Source organism: Ostrea edulis, chromosome 10 (genome assembly GCF_947568905.1).
Source record: "Ostrea edulis chromosome 10, xbOstEdul1.1, whole genome shotgun sequence".
Lineage (NCBI taxonomy): Eukaryota > Metazoa > Mollusca > Bivalvia > Ostreida > Ostreidae > Ostrea > Ostrea edulis.
In genome coordinates, this window is record NC_079173.1 from 14,611,327 (window position 1) to 14,622,960 (window position 11,634).

Here is an 11,634-nt window from a genome sequence, read left to right on the forward strand (position 1 = left end):
TGTTTATGATAATTTAACCACTGTTGACGAACATTGGGGAATGTAGTCAGCTGTAGAAATGATTAAAGCACACGAAATAACCACAATTACCCATATCTAAATCGGCAAGACGACATGAGATGATTTTCCGAGAGCAGAAGGAGGTTGAATTTTGAATATTTCTCACGACTCTCGATTTTCAGGGTCAATATCCCTCAATCAGCTAACAAGTCGAAATAAGTTGACAACTCTAGGGACGATTTGTGCATGTTGAAATTAAGATATTCTACTTTTTTATGTTGGTGTTCGTATTTTACCAAAATTCCTATCCAAACGGGTGAGGTAATGCTTTAGGGGATAATTTATGATTTAATGGATTGGTTATGATTTAGAGGAAAAGTTGGTTAATACACAAAGGGAAGCAATGTGGTAGTGTCGAATTATTTGCTATTTCCAATGATCTGGTTTATCAAGAAACCAACCGTCATGCGACTAGGATTAAGTTTATATTACTCGGTACCGGAAACATTTGAAAACCAAGTAGTATTTCGTGTAACAATGCGTCTGTGTTTATTAAGCAAACTGTTTGTGTGCGGAGAGCACTGTTTGTCAATTACTTCTTAGACCCATTTTCTACCTAAGCAGAAAACATAAATGCAAAAAAAATACAAGTACTAATACTATACTGAAGTTTGTTTTACCGCTACCTGAGCAGAAAAAAATACATGCAAAAAGATATAAGTACTAATATTATACTTAAGTTGTTGGGTTGTTTTTTTTACCGCTAACTTTAGCTGTTCCTATGAAAAGATTCATTGAGTGTTTTCATTTCCATCCTAATACAACATATTTATTACATTTTGTATTTTACAGGCACCTGATCCCACCTCTAGTATATCCAGGGGTCCGTGTTTGCCTAACTCTCTATTTTGTATTGATGATAGGAGTTATAAGACTGATCACTGTTTGTTACCTGTATCTTCACCTTTCATCAAGAAAGCATAAGTGACAGGTTTTTTTTATCCCATCCTCGTCGCCACTTTATATGATGTCGACCCTGATAGGTCGATGGTACCGGATTTAACCGCAGTATCGAGATACAAGACACCATTAAAGGACACATCGCAAGTTTTTAAACTTTTTAATTTTTTCAGCAAAATTAATTCATTTCATGCCTAAAACTACTTTACATGTGTTTTAAATGAAACAGTTTGCTTAGTTTTCGAGTTTGAAAGCGATGAAATTCAAATCTTGCGATATGCATATTTTCTTCGATATTTTACGCGCCATTATCTGTGACGTCATGTGCGACCTCGAGCGAGAAGATTTGAAAACAGTTGATAGCCATTTCATAAACAGATTAGATTTAATTGACAAACAAACAATTATCACATTAACAGCTTGTACATAACACTGCATTAGGGTGTTTTGTCACAGGCACTTGTTTCATACATATGGGCCCCCTCCTTAATAATACCACAAGGTACCTAACTAGATTTAGGACACCTCTCGATTCAAGTCTCATTTTACGATAAGTTTGCCATTCATCTTCACCTTTGTGATATAAGTCGCTTTAATAGACATTGTCCTTGCTGATGTATAGTTCCCAGTACCCTACACGAAGCCCCATGGCTATAAACTACTCATTTATTCATCGATTCCTATCGTTTCACATTTTCAGACGATTCATCAACTACAACAACTTCCGGTCGTAAGAGCTAAAAGTTAGAACGTAATTTGATTGGTTACTAATTAAAGTCACAAACTTGAAGGTAAAGGTCATGGCGTTGACAGCAACGCAACAGCTGATCTTGGAAAACGTAAAAAATGGCCATTCTTTACTGGTTTTGGGGCAAAGTGGCACAGGTAAAAGTTATTTAGTGAAGGAAATCGCTAGAGCATTGGCTCACGATAGAAAAACCGTGTCAATAACAGCAACGACCGGAATTGCCTCACTAAATGTTGGCGGCCAGACTGTACACTCTTGGTCCGGAATAGCTGATGGTAGATTTACTAATGAAGATCTTGTTTTTCGGCTAAATACAGATGAAAATTTAAAAAAATACAAAAATAACATTTTAACAACCAGCTGTTTAATAATTGACGAAATTTCCATGCTTTCAATGAAACTATTTGATCAAATTGAATATATTTGTAGGAAAATTTTGAAAAATGATATTGTATTTGGAGGAATGCAGGTTATTGCTGTGGGGGATTTTTTTCAGCTTCCTCCAGTTCCAGACTTTCTTAAAAATGACAGTGGTGACTATTGTTTTAAATCAGAAGCCTTCACTAAAATTTTTTGTCATAAATTCATTCTGAGTGAAGTTCTGCGCCAACATCAGCCTGATTTCATTAAGGCAATAAATGACGTTTCTAGGGGGGATTTACCAAAAGAAACACATGATTTGTTACACAGACTTAGCCGTCCCCTACCACCAGGTCCTGAGCCTATTCGTTTGTGTGCCAGAAATTTTGATTGTTTCATGTACAATGCCATGAAGTTGATCGATTTAGAGGGGGACGAAATTGTTTACAATTCAGTTGATGAAGGTGATATGTCTAAACTTGAAAAACTTTCTGTTCCAAAGAAATTACATCTGAAAATTGGTTGCCCTGTTATGTTGCTGAAAAATCTTAGTGTTAAACTTGTTAATGGATTAAGGGGAACTGTTACAGGCCTGTCAAAAAACAATGTAACTGTAAATTTTTCGGGGGGGCCTAATTCTGAAAATGTGATAACAAATTTTAAGCCAGAAACATTTTTGTTATACAGTTGTACTGATGGCAAGGTTGTTGCGTCAAGACAACAGTACCCCCTGTGTCTTGCATACAGTATCACCATACACAAATCTCAGGGTTTGACCTTGCAAAGAGTGGAAGTAGATGCCAGCAATATTTTTGCAGCAGGCCAACTTGGTGTTGCAATTGGTAGAGCTACTGAAAAAAAGGGGTTGAGAGTTTTAGGTTTCAATGACTCATCTGTAATCAAACATGATCCTAATTTATACCAGTTCTATGAAAACACTGGTATCCCCAAATTTGATACTCAAGGAAATCTTGGATGTTGCAGGGCTATGTATTCATATTCAGATACCACAGGGGAGCACAATATTTCTGAGGGTGAAATTGGTCATGATGAATTATCAGATTTCAGTGACAATGAGATGAGTGAAATTGACTTCTTATTGTCTCCTGATTCTGATGTTGTTGAACCAACACACCATGAACCATTTGAAGAGATCATAGACAATGCACAAATTTCTGCTCTTTTCAAATCTGAAAGTCAGCTGGCACCTTCAGATAAAATTTTGAGTAATATTTTTGAAAACATCTTACAAAAACAACCCAATGAGTTGAAGTATTTTGTCAATAAACTTTTCTCTGAAATTAAAGATTTATTTGTGCAAAACTGTGATGATGTGTCACAAAAACCCACTGAAGCAAAAACTTGGACAAAATATTATTCAGCTGTATATCATTTTTCTGTTTCGGAGACCTATGTTTCCCTTGTCAAAGCTCTTTTTCAATGTGAGCCTTCAAGTCAGCACTTTGAAATGTGTAGCAAAATCTTTGATAGAGTCACATCTGAAGTTCTAAAAAGGCAGAGTGATCTTATTTCACTGAGTAATCCCTCTCCCTCCCCAATAAAAGAAATGTCCGATTCAGGAAGAGGCAAGCTTAGGTATATATTTGGGAGGTGCATCGCAAAAAGTCGTTTCCATTACATGAAACAATCTATGAATAGTGTGTATAAATCAACACATAGAAATCAAAACTCAAAATTATTTTTGAAAGTTAAAATGCTTGACTCTCTTACTGAAACGTACGCATTTCTTGAAAATTCTTCAAAGTATAAAGAAACACTATTTCAAACACAGAGAAAACAAAACTTGACAAATGGATTGACAAACATAAAAGATCAATCATTTGAGTTTATCATGAAAGTAGAAAACAAAAGGTCTTCTTTACAAAATGAACAGACTTTTTCAGCACTGGGCGCAGATTTGCTGAATTATACTCGAAATGAAATTTTGAATGACCTAGGTATTTTTGAATTTTGGAAAAGGTTGTTTTCTGATTTTGAACCTAAAGACCCTATCTTTAAGGTTAACATTGAAGATGCTAATGAGTGTCTGCTTGAATTGTTCAAAGACATTATTGAAAGATTCTGCAAAATTGCAGATAATGAGTTTAGGAAAAAATTGCTTCATGTCCTAAAAAAAACAAAAACTGAACGACTAAGGAGGAGAGTTGATTTAAAGCAGAGTGCATCATGTACGCTTAAAATGAACAGTTTACTTGAAGACAAATCTGAGTGCAAGCGCAGCTCTCATTTGAAACTTAAATCACTTATTTTTGATAGTGGTAAGTCATGTTTGCAAAATTTTACCAAAAAAGACTTATTAAAATTATGCTCTGCATATGGTATTCAAGTTTCCTCCTCAGCAAAAAATGATAAAATCAAAGAAATGCTTTGTTCAATAGTGGCGTCTTCAGATGAGATTACACATCCACTGTACTTGAATGAATGTGGTACTATAGAAAATCTCCCCCATCAAACATTGACCTCTGCCCCAGAACCTGCCATATCTACATTTTCTCAGAGTGAGCCTGCCTCATCATCAACACATTCAGAATCACCCCCTTGTACTAGTACATGTATTTCTGGAAACCCAAAGAAAAACATAAAATCAAGAAAAAGAAAGCCTACAAAATTTAGGTTTACAAAGAAAAAATGTAAACAAGCAGATAAATGTCAATTACAATGTCCTTTATGTGAAAAGAAATATGAAGATGGGGAGGACTGGGTAGCGTGTGATTTATGTGACACTTGGTACAATCGCCAGTGTCTTAACATTTCTGATGATCAATGGATAGGAATTGAACAGGAAGACTGGTATTGCCCTCTTTGTTTGAAATAACAAAGTCAAATTTCTTAATGAACTGACTTCACTTAACAGTAATTAATTTACCAAAATAACATACTTCTTAGTCATCTTCAGATAATTTTATTGAGAATTTACATTGCATTGCATATACATGTTTCATATTAATGTAGTCATATTGAGTACATTGATGCTATGAAATGCTAGGAAAATGTCAATTATGTTTCTGTCTTTGGTCTCTTTGGAGGGAGTGAAAGAGCAAATGGTTTTGCAGAATGTTTACCAGCATTTGATTTTGTTGAGGTTGTTGTCTGACCAAGAATGATGCTATTTATTCCGGTCCTTTACTCATTGTAGTTGGGGTTAGTATTTGCACCATGATATAAAGCACGCTGCTGACAGAAAATGTTCTCAATTATGTCACTATTAATTCGACTCGGAGCAATTTCAATTTTCAACTCAAGGAGACTCTTTTTTACAAGTGACATGAACCCATGGTATGTGAAATCAATGTCTTCTCTTGTTTCCATGGTAATTAGGGACTTGTGTCTCTTATTTTTTTCATCATCTTGTAAGTGTTCACTTTCCCAAGCCTTAAAGTAGTTGTAAACCTCAGTAAATGATTTAAGTCTTGTATCATTGATGTCTTTGATTGGTCTTGAATCATTAAATAAAGACACAATGGAGCTTGTATACTTCAGAAATTGAAGAACACTTGTCATCTCTGCTTGTCCAGCAGCATTCAGTGTCTGACTGTAGCAAGTCATTAAATTCAACATATCTAAATCAAGTGTCTCAAATGCTAACTTATTCCGCATTTTCTGGGCATTGTTGGGGAAAATATGTTCATCACTCAGTTTATGGTGAATTCTAAAACCGTTTGTGCAGTCCCACTGGTATGCATCTACCCACATTTTCCATATTATATAATGGCCATTTACTGTGAGAAGCCTTTGATGACTGGACAAAAAACCACTGCTTAAAACACTGTTCCTTATTTTTTTAATCAAATGAGATGGGTCCATCAGAAATATCATTGTTCTAGTAGGGTTTTTGTAACATTTTGCTATCATTTTATGCTCAGCTGGATTGTTGTCAGGGAAGTGCATTTTGACAAATGCCCTGTTATTAGCAGAACCATCTAGGCTAGAGTAAATAGGCTGGAATCCCCATGAATGCAAAGCATCGACACAGGTCCAGAATGTAAGAAAAATGTCAGCAGGCGGTGCCTGAGTGTTAGGAAAATTGGCAAAAGGCCATCTGAAACCTGTGAGACCAGTAAAAACAAACTGTAAAACATGGTTGGCTAATTCACATTCAGCCTTTCTTGTATTTAACACTTGCATTTGTTTGACATGAGTTCCACTGTCTGAAAGACCTATAAACTTTGTTTCATTTTTGTTGTTGACAATTTGGAGATCTTCTTGTATTGCCATCTCATCTAATATCAAACCACCATAGTATCCTTTTACTGTTAAGTTTTGGGATTTGGCCTCATTATTCATCCATGACATCATGTCAAAGGATATCCCAGGTTTTTGATGAACTGCATTTTTGTATCTTTGAAGTAATGATTCACATGGCAAATGTAACCAATTATTTTGTGTTAAATCTCTGTATGCTGCTGGATTTCTATTGTACAGACTTAAAGCTATGCAAATGACATCCTTGTCCCATCTCATTCCTGTTTTACTTGTATTGGAAGCAATGATTTGAGAATGTATCAATGTTATCTGATTTTGCTTCAAATTTGGAGCCAATATTTTTAATTTTTCCAATACTTCCTCTGTTGAAAATTGGCAGACATTTTCTTTATCAGATATTTTAGACTTGCAGTAGTAGTTTTTGTTTCTAAAAACTTTTTGGCATTTTTCACATACTGATGATCTTGACATTAATTGAATGAAATGATTACAGTCTTTGGATCTTAATATTGTTACAGTTTCACCATTTTGTTCACAGATCTCTTTGGTACATTTTGAAATGTTTGTATATTTGTTTTCATTATTTGATATGTCATACCCTTGACATGGACGAATTACTTTCATACATCGGAATAATGCTGGAACAGAGCTTATATTGAAATCTACCTCTTGTGGAATATTGTAATGTAAAAGACAATCTAAATCTTTGTTATCTAGACATATTGAGATTTTGTTGCTTCTCGATATTTTCAACTGTAAAAAGGAATTCCTCCCATTAAACTGGATATTTAAAAAATGTCCGAATACAAGTGTATCTGCCTCTCTCTTCAAAACAAACCAATCATTTGGTATCATGTTTTCTAAATTTTCAAATAATACTTCAGATCTATCAATATGAGAAGCAAGTACAACATTTCTGTAGCTGTTAACTGGTTTTCCATCTACTTCGCTTCTTGTTGTAGATCTCACAGCATTGGGGAACAGTTTTAAAACCAAATTACTGAGACTCTTGGGATCTTTTATTCCTTGAGTTTTTTCATTTTTAAATGCGCTACATATCTTTTCTAGACTTAGGTTTCCACCAGCGACTTCTTTGATATTTTCACTTAACCTGCAGTAAATAAAACTTATCAAGCCCTAATTTCAATTTGTATGTTATGCAAAATCATCAATGTTTTCCAAGACTTTTAATATCAGGCTCATTACACACTATACTTGTGCCTTCCTGTCAGTGTATATTCTCATTCATTTTTTTTTTTGGAAAATGTATTTGTTTAATTGTGCTCTTAAATAATACATGTACCATAATTATCTTAATGACTTCATTGTTACAAATTTCGTTGTAATTTTTCTGCACAAAGAGAACATATTTTGTTTCAATTAAGAAAATGTTGTGTAATTTTGTGTGAAATTCACAGGAATCTTTATATACAATTATATATACATGATTATTTTCATATTTATAAATCTATTCAAAATTTTGTAACCTTATTAATGTATGGGAAGAACACTATATGAAGGAAAGATTATATATGTATGATAACAATAACAATATTACTGCATTATTATTACTATTGGTATATCTAGTTATTAAAGGGGAATATCAAAATTCTTATTTAGAGTCAACCACAATATTGCAGAATTTCTTGAAGAAATATATTTGTTAGATATGTTTGAATAAAAATTGGTTTTGTTTGTTTCTGTTATTGTTTGTTTATTCTATCTGTTTGCATGTTGTTTACTTGACACTTTGGCACATTTTTTTATGTCACCACTTGCTGGTAATTTAAGGCTCCAAATTGTTTAGAATGACATGCTCTAAGTGTCAGAGAGTAGATGCAGTATTAAGGGTTCTTTTTTCATAGCACACTGCGTATTTTAAATAGTCTATTATGAAAGCTGCACCATATACAAGAAAGTTGGTCACATTCTTACAACAGGCCTGGGGCAATGGTAATGTGTAATGGTAATGTAATGACACCCAATTTCATTGTATTATGGTTTTACGCTGTTTTGACATTATGTCGACCATTTTACGGTGGGAATAAATGGGCCATTTTTGCATTGCAAGTAATGGTAGTGCATTACTTGTAGAAAATATACTGTAATGCACATTACATTCCATTACATTACTTCAAATATTTGATGATATTTCGGAGGTTTAGATTAATGCATTATATTAGTGATTGACTTTTAGACTTTATGACAAAAAGATCAACCTCATGTATATTAATGTCTTTCAAGTTAACAGTATAAAATTTAATGAACAGCATTTTCATTCTAATACCTAAGGAACACTTCAAATATTCATTTAGAATTTCCCTAAGGGTATTTTTAAGGTTTCAAAGTAAACTGTTGTGAATTGTTTTCAGAAATTGCTCTTTCTAATTGAGTGACATTTTCATTCTTGAATTAAACATTGAGCAGTCAACCAATTAGAATAGCCTACAGATACTAAAGGAAATTTTAAAGTGTTGTAATGTAATATAATCATAAATAATGTGTAATATAATGCATTACACTTCAAAATAGGGGTAATGATAATATGGTAATGTCAAAATTTTCTAAGTAATGATAATGTAATGCACTACACTGATCTATGTAATTGACCCCAGGCCTTTCTGACAACTTGCATGCATGCAAGGGAGCATATATTTCATTAACACAGGCACTTATTAAGGAGGGGGTCCATGTATGAAACAAGTGCCTGTGTTCATAAGCTAAATTGTACCTATTATGTTCTGGATCCCCAAAAGGATTTATATTTGCAGTGAACAAATCACTAATGGCAAAGAAAGAAAATTAAAATTTTCACAGAGCAGGAAAACTTTTTTATTAAATTAATTCTATAATTATTATATTGAAAATGAAATTATTGGGGGGGGGGGTAATCAAGAAATTGGAGAATTAGACCTTTCTTAAACAAAGGAAAGAAAGAGGTGGAAAAGAATATTGAATTAATATTTAAATAAATATTTAAAGATTTTTGAATACTTTTTTTGCAATTTCACAACTAGCCAGAGTTTACCACCACCACCACCACTCTGAACATTCACATCTTATATAGTTAAAAAAAATTACAATTCTTAAAATATTGATAAATGGTTTACCATAAGGCTAATGGATAACAATCCATTATTATGATTTTTCCCTCGTTTACATTTCCCTCCAAAATTCTCTAGATTTTACCTATTCATTCGGTTGTCTCTGGATTTATTATAGTCTTAACACTAAAGTTTAAACGAAAGTCTTTTTTTTCAACAGACCTCAATTACTTTTATGTTAGTCTTACTTAGGCCTAAAAATTATATTATTCCATAAAATAATTACTTTTTATTTTTCACACGCAGTATGTTTTATCTCTATAAAAAAAATTGTCCGTAGATCTTACGACCGGAAGTTGTTGTAGTTGATGAATCGTCTGAAAATGTGAAACGATAGGAATCGATGAATAAATGAGTAGTTTATAGCCATGGGGCTTCGTGTAGGGTACTGGGAACTATACATCAGCAAGGACAATGTCTATTAAAGCGACTTATATCACAAAGGTGAAGATGAATGGCAAACTTATCGTAAAATGAGACTTGAATCGAGAGGTGTCCTAAATCTAGTTAGGTACCTTGTGGTATTATTAAGGAGGGGGCCCATATGTATGAAACAAGTGCCTGTGTGTTTTGTGCCGTTTAAGGGTGTACTTGCTGTCACCATTTTAATAACAACACAGACACACAACAACTCGTACATAAACACATTCATACTTATTATAAACACATTCCTACTTATTATAAACACTACATTAACTAAGTACATTGTATTTGTCAATTAAACATCATGCATAAGTATTCGACATTTACATCATCCATTCATTTTCTACCATAGTCATGATTCATAGCATAAATAAGTTGCTTATATACACCTTTGAATTATACATTCTATCTTCGTCAATTCTCTGCACCTACTACACATACAGTTTACAAGCTACCTGGGTCCAGTCATGATTGGCACGTCTTTAGTTCTGGATAAGCAGCAACGTTTTAAAAAATATAGTTTTGATGAATATGTTCCTGAATAAATATACATATACGAGTACAATGCATGCATGTACATTGAGGAAAAATATCAAACGCTTAAACTTTTTTTTGGCATGGGAAAGAGTAGCTCTAGGTGAAATTCACAAATCGAAAACGGCATAATCCCCCCCCCCCTAACACGACTAATGGTTTCAAGTACCTTCGTTACAAATAATAAAAGAAAAATAATTTCAATAAATTCTAATATTGTTTAACGTCACGCTCGAGAGTCTTTCACTCATATGAAGACTCCAGACATAAGAAAATATTGTCCGCTTTAATTTATATATTGATAGACATCAAACTTGGTAAAATGGTTCCCCCTAAGAAGTAATACGGGATATCAGAACAATAAAATTTTGGAACTGTCCAGAAAAGAAGTTACGAAAATTATGCATCACTTGGGCCATTCGGTAAATTCTGGTACCTTATCCTACCCTACCCTAGATGGAATCGACCGAGGTGGGCAAGTTAAATACCTACCAAAGTCCTATGGGAGGCATGGTTATATGGTAAAGGTAAATAAGTTTTTATATTACCTAACACAGAAAGGGGACCCCAAAAGAAGTCGTGTTCGGCCGACTTTGCTGCGTCAGAAAGCTTTCGAACTCACGACCTACTGGGACGTCAAAGGGTTAAACTCTTATCAAAGTCGAACCACACAATAGGTCCGCAGTTTCATGCACTTCTTTTGAATTATCATGGATGGAAGCTGTGTGCACGCGTGCGTGTATGTGTGTTATATTTTACTGATCTAAATCTGTGACCCTCCCTGGTTTTCCAACACTCGTCGTATTAACAATATCGATCAGTTGCGTGCGCGGCACGACACGTAGGGATACCGGCGGTTCGATTTGTAGCTGGTGCTACCTTATATTGTGAAACTGTCGTCCCAAAATCCTGATCTTCAGTTGTATTCCATTCTCAGAATCTTTCATTATCTTTAAAGCTCTCAAGTGTGGCTTGTTCAATATATATACATTTTATCTACAAGTATCACAGATATATTATATTAGGCCGTTCTTGGCACAGATTTTGACTGCGGATAACTCTGTTTACCTGATCAGGATATAGGGCTCACGGCGGGTGTGACCGGTCGACAGGGGATGCTTACTCCTCCTAGGCACCTGATCCCACTTCTGGTGTGTCCAGGGGTCCGTGTTTGCCCAACTCTCTATTTTGTATTGCTTGTAGGATTTATGAGATTGATCACTGATCGTTATATTCACCTTTCATTAATGAAAAGATTGCATTGAAGCAATTCTAACGTTC